Raw genomic sequence first — 16,641 nt, forward strand, 5'->3', positions numbered from 1 at the left:
TTTTCCACAAAACATATTGTGCATACTTATACTAAAGTGATTCAAAACTTTCTAACATTCAAATACTATCTTTTCTTTGAACTTTCTCATAAATAACTACTCTATTTGAATCAGATCAGAATTTTTTTTTTTTTTACATGGGGCTTAAAAACTTCTAAATTGTCAGATTATGCAAAAACATTCATATATGCTACAAACTTTTTCTCAATGACCTAATTTTATGAGTTTTTAGCTACCATGCATAAAAAAATTTAGCGTGCATCTAAACCCCCCCCCCCATGCTTGAATGACACTGTCCCTAGTGGCATACAAAATATGTAACATGCAATGCAAATGCACACTAAAGAACAATAAAATAACTACGGGAGAAAGGATAGATACAACCTTATATGTGTCATGCTTCTGAAGTTGATGATTGACTTGACTTTGCACCACCACTATGCCTATACGAAAGCATAGTTTTCTGCTAATCTGGTCAATGGTCTGCTTTGAAGGTTGTGCCCTGCACCTGGTAACTAATCCTCACATATTGAATATTAGATACACCTGCATGAATCAGAACAAGTGTAAGTTCATATGAAATAAAATGACTGAGCAAAACAAATGCTAAAACTGAAAAACAAAACTAATTCTACTATCTACATATAATACATTCTTCTGCTCAAATCCTATTCCTTCGTGAGATCCCAGACCTCACACTCACCAGCTTGTAAGGTATCTGATATGTAGGGCTTCAGTCTTTGCCCATTCACCTTGAATGTGCCTCTAGTACGTGGGTCAAATAATGTCACTGCCTCGTGTGGGTATACTTCTCTGACAATGTAATGTCCATCCCATCTTGACCTTAATTTACCTGGGAACAAATGCAAACGAGAATTGAACAACCAAACTTTCTGATCCAGCTCAAATACTTTTCTGATAATCTGTTTATCATGAAAGGCCTTAGTGCGAGCTTTATATAACTTAGCATTCTCGTATGCATCATTCCTGAGCTCTTCTAACTCAGTGAGCTGCAATGATCGCTCTTTGCTAGCCTGGGTGATGTCGAAATTAAACTTCTTGATTGCCCAATAAGCCCTGTGTTCCAGCTCGACAGGGAGGTGACACGCTTTCCCAAAAACAAGACGATACGGGGGCATGCCAATAGGAGTTTTAAACGCAGTCCTATATGCCCAAAGAGCATCATCTACGTGTTGGGACCAATCCTTGCAGTCTGGGCGGACTGTCTTTTCTAAAATCCGCTTGATTTCCCTATTAGAAACCTCGACCTGTCCATTGGTCTACGGATGATAAGGAGTGGTGAATCGATGATTGACAGAATATTTTCTCAGAAAAGAAGCTACATGCACATTCCTGAAATGCTTTCCACCATCACTGATCATCGCGCGTGGCACACCAAAATGACTGAAAATATTATGCTTAATGAACTTAAGCACAACTATGTGATCGTTGGTCTTGGTTGCCACAGCCTCGACCCACTTGGACACATAATCAACCGCCACTAAGATATACAAATTGCCGAATGATGGCTGGAATGGGCCCATAAAATCTATTCCCCAAACATCGAAAATCTCAACGATCAAGATCGGGAGCAAGGGCATCATGTCCCTCTTGGACATGTTCCCAGTCTGCTGACAACGAATACATTTCTTGCAGAACTCATGTGCATCCCTGTGGAGTGTGGGCCAAAAAAATCCAGACTGCAAAACCTTTGCAACTGTCTTCCTACTACTGAAATGCCCTCCACAGGCTAAAGAATGACAAAAACTAAGAATGGACTCAAACTCCTCCTCCGGGAGGCATCTTCTAATGATCTGATTTGCCCAATATTTGAACAACTCTGGTTCATCCCAATAATAATGTCTCACCTGAGATAAGAATTGCTCTCGCTCATTCTTATTCCAATGCTCACGGATCTGTCTTGATACCAGATAGTTCACAATATCCTCAAACCAGGGTAACTGTGATGTTCTAACTGTCATGATCTGCTCATCGGGGAAAGAATCACTGACCGGTCTCTGATCCTGCGTGGTCTCCACGATCAGTCTAGATAGATGGTCTGCTACTACGTTCTCACTTCCTTTCTTATCTTGAATCTCGAGATCAAACTCCTGTAGTAACAGAACCCATCAGATGAGTCTCGATTTGGTGTCTTTCTTGCTAAGAAGGTACTTCAATGCAGCATGATCAGAATAGACAACCACCTTCGAACCGAGAAGATAGGACCTAAATTTATCCAATGCGAATACAACTGCAAGTAGTTCCTTCTCTGTCATGGTATAATTCATCTGAGCATCGGACAGAGTTCTACTTGCATAGTATATCACATAGGGCTTCTTTTCAATCCTTTGTCCAAAAATGGCCCCCATAGCATAGTCAGAAGCATCACACATAATCTCGAACGGAAGCGTCCAATCCGGAGGTCTCAAAATAGGCGCAGTAGTTAAGGCCTCTTTGAGTATCTCAAAGGCCTTCATGCAATCATCACTAAAATCAAAGGGCTGATCCTTCTCCAATAATGAACAAAGCGGTCGAGAGATTTTACTGAAATCCTTGATGAACCGCCTATAAAATCCGGCATGCCCTAAAAATGACCGAATCTGCCTCACAGTGGTGGGTGGAGTCAATCGAGAAATGGATTCCACCTTCGCTCTATCAACCTCAATCCCTCTCTTGGACACAATGTGTCCCAACACAATCCCCTCCTGGACCATAAAATGGCTCTTTTCCTAACTCAGAACAAGGTTTGTCTCTGCACACCTACTCAGTACTCGAGTAAGTTTCTGAAGGCAATCCTCAAAGGAAGAGCCATACACAGAAAAATCGTCCATAAAAACTTCCATGACGTCGTCCACCAAGTCAGAGAAGATAGCAATCATGCACCTCTGAAAAGTTGTCGGGGCATTGCAGAGCCCAAATGGCATACGCCTGAATGCGAAGGTGCCATACGGACAGGTAAATGTGGTTTTCTTTTGGTCGTCAGGATGGACAACTACTTGATTATATCCAGAATATCCGTCCAAGAAACAGTAGTAGCTCTGTCCGACGAGTCTTTCCAAAATCTGATCAATGAATGGCAACGGGAAGTGATCCTTTCGTGTTGCCGCATTCAGCTTCCTATAATCAATACAGACTCGCCACCCCGTGGTGGTTCTCATCGGAATGCTCTCCCCCTTTTCATTCTCCACAACAGTGAGTCCAGATTTCTTCGGCACGACCTAGATCGGACTGACCCACTGACTATCAGAAATGGGATATATAATCCCAGAATCCAACCACTTGACCACTTCATTTTTCACCACTTCCTTCATATTTGGGTTTAATCTCCTCTGCATGTCACGCACCGGTTTGGATTCGTCATTACAATGAATCCGGTGCATGCAGAATGAAGGATCAATCCCTTTCAAATCCGCGACCCCCCAACCAATCGCTGCCTTGTGCTCTCGCAAGATGTCTAGCAGTCTCTGTTCCTGCTCCTCTGTGAGCTGTGACGAGATGATCACAGGCAGAGTCTCACCAACTCTGAGGTATGCATACTTGAGTGAATCCGGCAAGGGTTTCAACTCAAGTTGTGGGGGAGACTCTATCGATAATTTGGCTAGGGTCTCAGCAAGTGGTGGGAGAGGCTCAATGATCCTTCTCCAAATATGAGATCTTGACGATGCTAATGACACATCTACACTATCTCTATAACTATCATCTATTGTATAATACATATCAAGGGACTCATCTATCATGTACAACTCTGGATGTGCCTCAACTAAATCCTGAGCTATATCAACCTGGAAGCACTCCGTATCTCCCACTGGACCCATCGCAGCATTTAAGATGTTCAGCCTGACCTTTCGGTTGCCGAACGACAAGTCCATGGCTCCGGTTCTGCAGTTGATGCAGGCATTGGCAGTCGCCAAAAATGGTCTGCCCAAAATGATCGGAGTCTGGTGCTGGCTATCAATTCCCTCCATGTCGAGGATAATGAAATCGACCGGAAAGTATAACTCATCCACTTTCACTAGCACATCTTCCAACATACCTCTTGGCACTTTGACGGAGCGATCTGCTAGTTGGAGTCGGGGTCGTTCTCATTTCTCCTAGCCCAATTGAATCATAGAAATATCCGGACAGAATGTTCACGCTTGCTCCAAGGTCGAGCAAGGCACGTTCTATCCTGATGTTTCCTATGGTGCAAGAGATGATCGGGGCTCCAGGGTCCTTGAGCTTTGGTGGAGTCTGGTGCTGAAGCGCTGAACTCACATGCTCAGTCAGATGGACCTTGGTAGGAACTCTTCCTCTAGATTTCCTCTTCTGAATACAAAGTTCCTTGAGAAATTTAGCATAAGCCGGCACCTGCTGGATGGCATCTAGCAACGGCAGGTTAATCTGTACATGTTTGAAGATCTCAAGCATATCCTGAACCTTCGTGCTTTGCTTTCCTCTGCCAATGGGAGATTCTAATGCTTTGGGATAGGGCGGCTTGGGGATGTACATCGGGGGGTCCTCCTCTTTGTGAGAAGGCTCACCTCTATCTTGCCTCTGAACTGGGGCTGAGGACTGAGCCGCAGAAGATGGTATGATCGGTTCTGGATCCTCTGTCCTTGCTTTACTCTCGACGTGATACTCACGTCCGCTCCGAAGGGCCATAACAGCTTTGGCTTGTTGTTGTTAATCTGTAATGTACAAGCCTCCTGTAATTGGTTCCTTACCCTTCGGGTTCATCATGGCCTGACTCGGCAAACTGCCCTCAGGTCTCCGACTTATTGCTTCTGCTAACTGCCCCATTTGCGATTCTAACTTCGCAATGGATTGAGTATGAGAACTCAAGATCTGGCTGCACTTCTCGAAGGCATTCTGATTAGAGGTTTTCACCTCCTGGAATGCCTGAAGAAGTCTCTCCTCAAAAGAAGTCTGTTGTGTAAGCTCGTGTGAGGGCTGGGAAGAATAAGGAGGAGTGATATGAGGAAAACTCGGCCTCTGAAGTGTCTGAGTAAATGGTGGCGACCGAGTAGGATGAGAGGGGGGAAACTGGGTGGAAGTCTGGGGATTCTTCCACGAGAAGTTAGGATGATTACGCCACCCCGGGTTATATGTAGATGAATACGGGTTGTTCTGGGGTCTGGCGTAACCCTGAGCGGCCTGAACTTGCTCTTGCACAAATTCAGGATACTGAGCTGCTGAAGGGCACTCACTGACAACGTGTGCCGAACTGGCACATAATGCACACACTCGCTGAGGTTGGGATGGGCTTGAGAGAAGTTGGTCCAACTTCTGAGAAATCATATCCACTTTGCTTTGCAGCTCAGTAGACGGACCAATCTTTAAGACACCACCCTGCTTAGGTCCGCTGGGTGTGGCTCTCTCAGAGCGAGAGGTAGAGGCATGGTGCAAAGAGTTCTCAGCAAGAGTATCAAATAGATGCCAAGCCTCGTCCTCGCTTTTTAACATAAAAGTCCCCCCACATGAAGCATCGATCATCTGATGATTCCGGTCAGACAATCCATCGTAAAAACTTTGCACCAACTGCCATCTGGGCACTTGATGGTGGAGACATTTCCTAAGGAGTTCTTTCATCCTTTCCCACGTCTCATGAAATTGCTCGCCATCCATTTCAGAGAAACTGGTGATGGCTCGCCGGAATTGGTTTGTCCGACCGATAGAAAAGTACTTCTTCAGGAACTCCTGCTGAAGTTGATCCCATGACCCTATTATTATCGTATCCAAGGATTTTAGCCAATACTTGGCTTTATCCTTCAATGAGAATGGGAAGAGGGTCAATTTCATAGCATCATCCCCGAAATTTTGAATCTTCACTGTAGAACATATTTCAAGGAACTCGTCAAGGTGCCTATAGGGATCCTCATGACTAAGGCCGTAGAAAGATGGAAGCATCTGAATCACACTGGCCTTAATCTCGTAGTGTGGCGCCCCAATAGTTGGTCTGCGAATGCACGACGCCTAGGTGTACTCCCTGAGAGGGCGCACCGGAGCTTCGGTTTCTAAGTCCCCCATTTCGGATCGGTTCCGAGAAGAACGTATAATTCTCTCTGGATCCTCAACGAGCGGTTGGAGCGGGACACCCAAATTCCTGCGCCCTTGCATACACTGGGACTAAGTCCAGATGCGTGCAAAGTAACCTAACTAACTATGCGACCTGACTACGTAAATGAAAAGAAAGCAGTAAACAACGAACAAAAACAAGGAATTAAAACTAAATGCAATTAAACTATGCTAATCATGCTAAAATGGAAATTCAACTTCAAAATTAAATCTATTCTAAATATACTTAAGTACAGAAATGGGAATTCAAGCTATGTTATCTAGAACTCACCTGTCCAGGCACTCCAGAAGGATGAAAATTTATGAATCCTAGAGAAATAACCGTGAATCCTATATGTACTTATTACGTTAATCCTATATTTACTAATTAATCCTATTGACTAGAAAAATAAACTGTAGTTAATCTAACTAACTAAGCAGATATCAACAAATTACAAAATTAGAATTAACAGAGTATAATTGTCGTTCCCCGGCAACGGCGCCAAAAACTTGATCGGATTTTTGCAAAGATATTTTTAAAACATTATTTTATCATTGAAAGCGTTTTGGAAAATCACCAATCAAGTATTTAAAAACCGATTCTCTACCTTCATGGTGAGAACGGGTCGATCCACAGGGAACGGGATATAATCAATTCAACTCTAAACGTTGCACTTTATTAACATCACACATTTAACTTGTTCAATTACAAATAATAACACAATGCACTTAATTTGAACAAGTATGAACAAAGCTACAAAATAACGCAAGCCCCAAGTTGGAGGGGTATTATCATCAATTCACTTGAGCTATTACGCTAATCACTTGAACGAAATGGCGTTAATAAGATGTAGCTTGTAGCACCTACAAAACAGCAAAACAACGTTAGTAGCAATCATAACGATGAATGCAAAAGAGAAGATTAGACTAATGCTAAAAGTTATTAAGTATGCTAAGACTACAACTACTCTAAAACTAGCATACAATGACTCAACCTTAGACAAATGAAGTGGGCATAATAAACTGAGCAATACAATTATGCTACTGTGCTAATTTACTGCTAAAACTAACGCAAAACCACAACAACAGCTAAATATAACAAGAAATGACACTTTTACCCCTGCACAACATCAAAATGCAATTTCTGACAGTCCGTCGAAAACAGAATGGCTGAGGGCTCACATGGGTCTAAACGGACTGATTTTTTTTGTGGTGTTGAATTCCTGACACGTCAGAGAATCCACCCGATTTTACAGATTGTAAAAATTACTCCGGATGACTCAGTTATGAGCAAAACAAGCTCAGCTAAAATTTTGTAACAGGTCTGTCCTAAAAATTAGTGCGCAAAGGTGTAAAACTACAATTTCCTACACCAAAAAAAACTAGTTATGCTAACTAAAGCATACACTCATTAATTACCACACTAACTACATACTAATACCACAGAAAATTCACAACTTAGGCTAATGATTCAATCAATCAAATTAGTATAATCAAACTACAACGTAAATCATAATGTATACTATCTAAATAACGTCTAAAACCATGCTGTAAAACAGAGAAATAACATTGTTTACATATATCTACTCTAAAATGCAACAAAATGAATCTCAATAATAGAGGTACATCTACGTCATTGAGCATTGAAACTAAACTAATTCCTAAGCACAAGGAAACAAAGAAGAATATACTAATACTATCTTAACTTGTGAATTAACAGATAAACTATGACAATCTACTGCTAGAACTACAAATTTGAAGATGCTATACCCTTGTGCAAGAGGACACCCAAATCGGCTAGAAGGACTCTAGCAGTTTTTTGACATTGGCCTCACAAAAACCTTAACAACTCGAATTAGCATCACAACAGGAAAACTATAGAGCTTGAAATATGCTAAAAACTATGCCAAGAATAATGCTAAAAAGCAAAAATAACTGGAGGAGAGCCTGCTTGCAACAAGACACAACACCGGCTCCAACGAAGACTCAAACACAACTGTGCCAAATAACTCTATTAAATAAACTAAACTAAGGTGATGGTCTGAGCACCAACACTACACTACGGCTTCAACAGGAAAAATAATACACAATGAAAAAGAAAACAAGCATACGATAGGTTTTAGCTAGAAGAAATGAGGGAGAAAGACATACCATATGAAAGGTCGTCCGACGAGTGAAGAGGTAAGTGTTGAGCGGTTCAAGCCAAGCAATATGCGTCTCCTAGACTGCTGGTGGGGTTGCTACATCCATGTTGATGGGCTGCACGTGTCTGGAGTGGCGTCTATACCTGCACAACACAGCCACAAAAAATGGTGGTTAGCATGAAACAAATGACGGAAGATGAAGAAAAAGGAGAAGAAGGAATGGTGAGGAATAAGGTGGCGGCAAGGAAGGGAGATGTAATGAAAACTCAAGGCAAAAAGGAGAAGGAGATGAAAGGGCTGAAGAGGGAGGCGTGAAGAGGAGAAGACAGGCTGCTGGGCTGCGCATATCCCAGGCAAGAACATAATTTTTCTAGGGTTTTGTGCCCTTTTTAAAGCTACACCCGCATTTTACACAATTTCTCAAAGAAGGATTAAAAAAAACTTTATTGCTAGGCGCCTTTTCTGAGGGGGTTTTAGCAAATAAAATTAAAAATAGGTTTGGATCTGGATTGGGGTTGGATTTGGTGTATTTTGCATTGTTCCATGGCCCAAAATGTCAGTTTGGATCGGATCTTGACCCAGTTTGCCTTGAAACCCAAACCCATACACTAAAAATGTCATAACTTGCTCATTTTAACTCCGATTCGAACGAAATTTGGACCGACACCTCTTTATATCTAAATACATCCATTCATGGGTTCTAAGCCATAAGAGCACATAAAAATGCATGAATATTATATTAAAATGATGTGCATTTCATGCATCATCACCACACCAAAAACGTTTCCTAGACTACAACTAATGAATATATACAATTAACTTAAATTACCTCACCTAAGAAGCTTACTAAAAATTTCACTAAAACGTCTAAGAGCAACCAACATCTAATACAATGTATCTGGACACACTAGAGACACTTACCTAAATTCTAAGACTCTTACCAAAAGCAGCCTAGAGCTCTAATGAAGCTCTAATGGCTGACGCCCCTCCTTGGGGAAGAAGACTCCTAAGATATCAAATTCAAAATATCACAATTAGTCAAACACAAACATGACAATGCATAAACTAAATTAAATTACATCTACAACTAACAATCTAAACTAATGAAAATCTACACAAGTTATCTAATATGCTCGGAATAAAACTAACATAAAACAACAAATTATTTAAACGACTAACCTAATGCACTAAGCAAGGGAAATAAAAAATACTAAACCTATTTCTAATGCAATATCTAACTTCAATAAACATGAATTAACAATTTATACTATTGGAAAACTAAACTAGATATCAAACATACAGCCGGCTGAATAATCACTAAAATCAAGAACACAAGAAAACTCGATTTTTGTATTTTTCTCAATATAAGTAAAACACCTAAAACACGAAAACACAAAAACACAAAAACAAGATTTAAAGTGACCCGAATATGATGAACTTTGAGTAACACAGCTTTCCGAGACTGTTGGACTGCAAAACAAATAGCAGACTACACGACTTACACAATGGACTCACACGTACTCACCCAATTTCAACTTTGATTCATCGACTTCTTCAAAACCAATCACACGATATACATAGAATCAAACCAATCACAACTCTTAAACGAAAACGAAATTAAAGTACCCAGGCCACAACTAGACAATACTCATACTACACGAGAAAACTAAAAAAAAAATTGCAGAAATTACACTCGCTGAAAAACAAACATCGGCTAGAGTTAGTCTAGCCGATTTTTCTTTTCTTTTTAATTGAAACGATAATCAATCAAACACAGCTACTAAACTAATTCAAAATAAACTTTTTAAATGATTTTTCTGTAAAATCAATACACTAAAACACAATGGACAGAAAATAAAATCGGCTAGAATAACCTCTAGCCGATTTACACGTTTTTAGTGAAAAACAATGTAAATCGAGATTCGAACACTTAAAAGTAAAATCAAACCTAGATCTACTGTGCTGGTCTGTGCACGAGTTCTATTCTAAGTTGAAAACAATAAAAACGCAGCAGACACACAGAAAATAAAACAAGAAAACAAACACACACGATTTTGGGTTTTAGCTAGAGGAAAAGAGAGAAGAAGACCTACCTCACGGGCGATCCGACGATCGTGGGGGAGAAGAGAGCGGACAATAGCCTTGGCTTGACGTCCCGAACTGTTCGAGAATGCTGGAATATCACCACGAGCTGGGTATCTACAGCTGCAACACGTTGGAGATCCACCGAAGATGGAACGGTTGCCGATTCGCGATCGGAGGGCTTAGAAAACAGGATGGAGGTAGGGTCGGCTCATCTTGTTGGGGTGTTTCGCACTTCCAAGCAAGATTAATGGTCTCCACCTCTGCTACACCAGCAAAAACACAACAAATGGTGATTAAACACAGCAATGAAGATAAAAAAATATATAGAAAGGAAAAGAGAGGTAGAAGAATGCTTGATTTCCAAGCATAAACCAATCTTCAAGGCAAAACGTGATGGAATGAGAGGTAGGAAAGTGTTGGAGTTAGAATCACAGCAAGAGGCGTCAATCACAATGCCAAAGACGTCTAGGGCTCTTCTAAAAAGTATATTTATACTTTTTGGTATTTTCAAAAACAAGGTTATAATGAAAATTTTTACCCTCCGCCACTTTTTGGGGGGTTTTCTGTAAAACTTTTTCTAAATGAGTATGGATATACGTGTGGGTTGGATTTGGGCTTTCTAAAGGTTGATCCAAGGTCCAAATAGCCTAATTGGGTCGGATATGGATCTGATCCACCTCGAAATCTGTGCCCGAACACTGAAATAGCCATAACTCTCTCATTTTAACTCTGGTTTCTCTGAAATTCGAACCACAACCCTTTACTATCAAAATGCATCTAAACATGGGTTTAAAACCTTAATCTCACTATAAAATGCATGAATAACTTGTTAACATGATGTGCATTTCATGCATCATCAAATACCCCCATGCTTGAATGTTTGTTAGTCCCTTAACAAACCACTAACTATGCTATGCAATAGAACAAGAAATGCTAGACATGAATGCATAAAAACTAACTCACTTTCGTAGGAATCACGGTTGCATTTAGCGTATGCAACAAGCCCTTTAAATCCCTGGGTTACCCTAGTGGACGAGTAAGGTCTCGTGAGGGTTTGCAGAGATGCTACCCACAAACATCAATGAAATGTAGGAATGAATTTTCAAACATAGTAAGCAGTTAAGAAAATAGTCGAAACAAATATTTCATGTAATTGACATTCTCAAAACAAATTCAAGAATCTCATGCCACCACAGTAAAAATCTTTTTCCTTCACTTTTCTAAATTTGTAGCTATCTATGATTTTTCTCAGAAAGTTAAGTATTATCATGTTTTACTCATTTATCCTCACTTGTATATTTTCTGCACAGTAATGCACACATATTCCTAAGCAATGAAATTTTTCTCATTCAGCACATTCTTTTTCTTTCTTTGGATTTTCAATTTTTCACCCTTTTTCAATTTTCTCTCTTGAGCATTCTTCTCACATGAGCACTATTTCGAATATCCAGTTTTCGTGACCCGTGTAGCGAGCTTTGGGTCAGTGACTCCCAGGCCAGACGACCTTAGGGCACTAGATATAGAGTATCTCTCGGACTTAATTGCTTGAGTCAGTAGACCTTCTATTCTAATAGTTTACATATAGTCTTCCTCTCGTCATGTGCAATGTCTCTATCTCTTAGGCTTTCTATGTAGTCCATGTAACAAGCTTTCGAACCGATGGATTCCAAACCAGCTGGCTTTGGGGCACCAGGTGTAAAACACCCTTCAAATTCTACTTATTCGAACTACAAAGGCCACAGATATCGACTAGACAAGAGGATGATCTCCTTCGTTATCCTTTTCGTCAAGAGACTCAAACACTTCATCTCGTGTCTGAGTTCCACTACTAGGATTCACGAAGATATCAACAACTAAACGTAGCTCTATTCTTTTAAACTCATTTTTCAAAAACATCTTTCCATTGCTTATCTCTTTCACAAAACATACTGTGCATACTTATACTAAAGTGATTCAAAATTTTCTAACAATCAAATACTATCTTTTCTTTGAATTTTCTCATAAATCACTACTCTATTTGAATCAGTTCCGAAAAAAAAAAATTTACATGGGGCTTAAAAATTTCTAAATTGTTAGATTATGCCAAAAACAATCATATATGCTATAAAATTGTTCTCAAATGCCTACTTTAGCTACCAGACATAAATAAAAAAAAAATTTAGTGTGCATCTAAACCACCCCCCCATGCTTGAATGACACTGTCCCTAGTGGCATACAAAATATGTAAGAATGCAAAGCAAATGCACACTAAAAGACTGGAAAATAAATATGGGAGAAAGGATAGATACAACCTGATCTGTTCTGGGCTTCCGAAGTTTAATTGACTTGACTTTTTCATCTGATCAATGAATTCTTTGAAAGCTCTGCCCTGTACCTGGTAACTGATACACTAAATGTTAGATTTATCCTGCATAAACCAAAAACAAATGTCAGCACATATGAAATGAAATACTGAATGAAAGCAAATACTAAAATAAAAAACAAAACTAATGTATATATGATACATCCCTCTGGTCGAATCCTCATGCCTTCGTGAGATGCACTATCTCACACTCACCATTCTGCAAGGAATCTGAAATATAGGGCTTCAGTCTTTGCCCATTAACCTTGAATGTACCTTGAGTCATAGGATCAAATAAGGTAACTGCTCCATGTGGAAACACTTCTTTCACGATGTACGGTTCTGTCCATCTCGATCTCAACTTCCCTGGGAATAAATGCAAACGAGAATTGTATAGCCAAACTTTCTGCTCCGGCTCAAACACTTTTCTGACAATGTGCTTATCATGAAATGCTTTAGTGCGAGATTTGTATAATTTGGCATTCTCATATGCATCATTCCTGAGTTCCTCTAATTCTGAGAGCTGCAGTGCTCTCGCTTTGCCAGCCTGGGCGAGGTCAAAATTCAACTTCTTGATGGCCCAATATGCTCTATGCTCCAGCTCGACAGGAAGATGACATGCTTTCCCGAATACAAGGCGATACGGGGACATGCCAATGGGAGTCTTAAATGCAGTCCTATATGCCCAAAGTGCATCATCTAAGCGCTGGGACCAATCCTTGCGGTCTGGGCGAACTGCCTTCTCTAGAATCCGCTTAATCTTCCTATTCGACACCTCTACCTATCCACTGGTCTGCGGATGATACGGAGTGGTGAATCTATGATTGACAGAATATCTTCTCAGTAGAGAAGCTATCTGTACATTCCTAAAATGCTTGCCACCATCGCTAATCATCGCACGTGGCACACCAAATTGACTGAAAATGTTGTGCTTAATGAACTTAAGCACCACTCTATGATCATTGGTCTTAGTTGCCACAGCCTCGACCCACTTGGACACATAATCAACTGCCACAAGAATGTATAAATTTCTGAATGATGGCGGAAATAGTCCCATGAAATAAATGCCCCAAACATCAAAAATCTCGACAATCAAAATCGGAAGCAAGGCATCAAGTCCCTCTTGGACATGTTCCCAATTTGCTGACATCTAATACATCTCCTACAGAACTCATGCGCATCCCTGTGGATTGTGGGCCAATAAAATCCAGACTGCAAAACCTTTGCAGTTGTCTGCCTACTGCTAAAATGCCCTCCACAGGCTAAAGAATGGGAAAAACTCAAAATGGACTCGTACTCCTCCTCCGGAACACATCTCCTAATGATCTGGTCTGCGCAATATCTGAACAACTCTGGTTCATCCCAATAATAGTGTCTCACCTGAGATAGGAATCTCTCTCGCTCATTCTTGTTCCAATGCTCAGGGATCTGTCTCAAAACCAGATAGTTCACAATATCCGCAAACCAGGGTAACTGCGATGTCTTGACTGACATGATCTGCTCGTCGGGGAAAGAATCACTGATCGGCCTCTGATCTTGAGTGGTCTCTACGATCAGTCTAGAAAGGTGATCTGCTACTACATTCTCGCTTCCCTTCTTATCTCGAATCTCGAGATCAAACTCCTGTAGCAGCAGAACCCAACGAATGAGTCTCGGTTTGGTGTCTTTCTTATTCAACAAATACTTCTATACAACATGATCAGAATAGACAACCACCTTCGAACCGAGCAAATAGGACCTAAATTTGTCCAATGCGAATACTACAACAAGTATCCCCTTCTCTGTCGTGGTATAATTCATCTGAGCATCAGACAAAGTTCTACTTATGTAGTAAATCACATAGGGCTTCCTATCAATCTGCTGTCCTAATATAGCCCCCATAGCATAATCAGAAGCATCGCACATAATCTCAAATGGGAGAGTCCAATCCGAAGGTCTCAGAATGGGCGTAGTAATCAAGGCCTCTTTGAGAATCTCAAAGGCCTTCATGCAATCCTTGCTAAAAACAAAGGGTTGGTCCTTCTCCAATAAAGTGCAGAGCGGTCGAGAGATTTTACTAAAATCCTTTATGAACCGCCTATATAATCCTGCATGCCCTAGAAATGACCTAATCTGCCTCACAGTGGTAGGTGGAGTCAAACGCGAAATGGATTCCACCTTCGCTCTGTCAACCTCAATGCCTCTCTTGGACACAATGTGTCCAAGTACAATCTCTTCCTGGACCATAAAATGGCTCTTTTCCCAACTGAGAACAAGATTTGTCTCTGCACACCTACTCAGTACTCGAGTAAGTTTTTGGAGGCAATCTTCAAATGAAGAGCCATACACTGAAAAATCATCCATGAAAACCTCCATAACATCATCTATCATATCTGATAAGATAGCAAGCATGCACCTCTGAAAAGTTGCTGGGACATTGCAGAGCCCGAACGGCATATGTCTGAATGCGAAGGTGCCATAAGGGCACGTGAATGTCGTCTTCTCTTGGTCGTCAGGATGGACAGCTACCTGATGATATCCTGAGTATCCGTCTAGAAAACAATAGTAGCTCTGTCCTGAGAGTCTCTCTAAGATCTGATCAATGAATGGCAATGGGAAATAATCTTTCCTAGTTGCCACATTCAGCTTCCTATAATCGATGCAGACTCGCCATCCTGTAGTGGTCCTCATCGGAATTCTTTCACCCTTCTCGTTGTCCACAACAGTGAGTCCTGACTTCTTCGGAACAACCTGAATCGGACTGACCCACTGGCTATCAGAAATAGGGTAAATAATCCCTGCATCTAACCACTTCACCACCTCATTCTTCACCACTTCCTTCATATTGGGATTTAACCTTCTCTGCATATCCCTCACTGGCTTAACTTCTTCATCGCAATGGATTCTATGCATGCAGAATGAAGGATCAATCTCCTTCAAATCAGCCACTCCCCAGCCAATCGTTGCCTTGTGCTCTCGAAGAATAGTCAGTAATCTCTGCTCCTGCTCCTCAGTGAGCAGTGACGAGATGATCACAGGCAAGGTCTCATCACCTCCGAGGTATGCATACTAGAGTGAATCCGGTAAGGGTTTCAACTCAAGTTTCGGAGGAGATTCGATCAAAGATTTGGCGGGGGTCGCCGCAAGTGGTGGGAGAGGCTCAATGATAGCTCTCTAAGGTGGGAACTCTGATGACACTCTAGACACATCTACGCTAACTGTATAACTATTCTTCTCTATATGGTACAAATCTAATGAATCCTCAGTAATGTACAAATCGGGCTGCTCCTCCAATAACTCCTGTACAATATCTACATGAAAGTAATCCATGTCTCCCGCTGGACCCATCGCGGCATTGAAAATGTTCAGCTTGACTTTCCTGTTGCCGAATGATAGATCCATGGCTCCGGTCCTACAATTGATACATGCATTGGCAGTCGCCAAGAATGGTCTGCCCAAAATGATCGGAGTCTGGTGCTGGCTATCCACTCCTTCCATATCGGGGATGATGAAATCAATGGGGAAATAAAAGTCATCCACCTTAACTAGCACGTCTTCCAAGACACCTCTCGGTACCTTGACAGAACGATCTGCCAGCTAAAGTGTAATCGGAGTCGATCTCATCTCTCCTAACCCGAAAGAATCATAGAAATATCTGGTCAGAATGTTCACGCTTGCTCCAAGATCGAGCAATGCGCGTTCTATCCGGATGTTTCCTATAGTACAAGCAATGATCGAGGCTCCAGGGTCCTTGAGCTTTGGTGTTGTCTGATGCTGAAGTACTGAACTCACCTGCTCAGTCAGATGGACCCTATTAGGAACTCTCTCTCTGAAATTCCGCTTCTGCGTATATAGTTCCTTCAAGAATTTGGCATAAGCCGGCACCTGCTGAATCACATCGAGCAAAGGCAAGTTTATCTGCACATGCTTGAAGATGTCAAGCATGTCCTGGATCTTTGTGCCCTGCTTCCCTCTAAATTTTGGAGACTCTAATGCTTTGGGATAGGGTGGTGGGGGAATATACATGGCTGGTTCCGCCTCTTTGTGAGAAGGCTCACT

General features: G+C 41.3%; 1 pseudogene; it reads right to left on the minus strand.

Moving 5' to 3' along the window:
- Nucleotides 1-668: 668 nt before the first annotated feature.
- Nucleotides 669-16,608, minus strand: LOC149849090 (uncharacterized; annotated as a pseudogene).
- Between the last annotated feature and the right edge of the window lie 33 nt (nucleotides 16,609-16,641).

The sequence above is a fragment of the Nuphar pumila genome, chromosome 1, assembly GCF_984573655.1.
Source record: "Nuphar pumila chromosome 1, dmNupPumi1.hap1.1, whole genome shotgun sequence".
NCBI classification, from domain to species: Eukaryota; Viridiplantae; Streptophyta; class Magnoliopsida; order Nymphaeales; family Nymphaeaceae; genus Nuphar; species Nuphar pumila.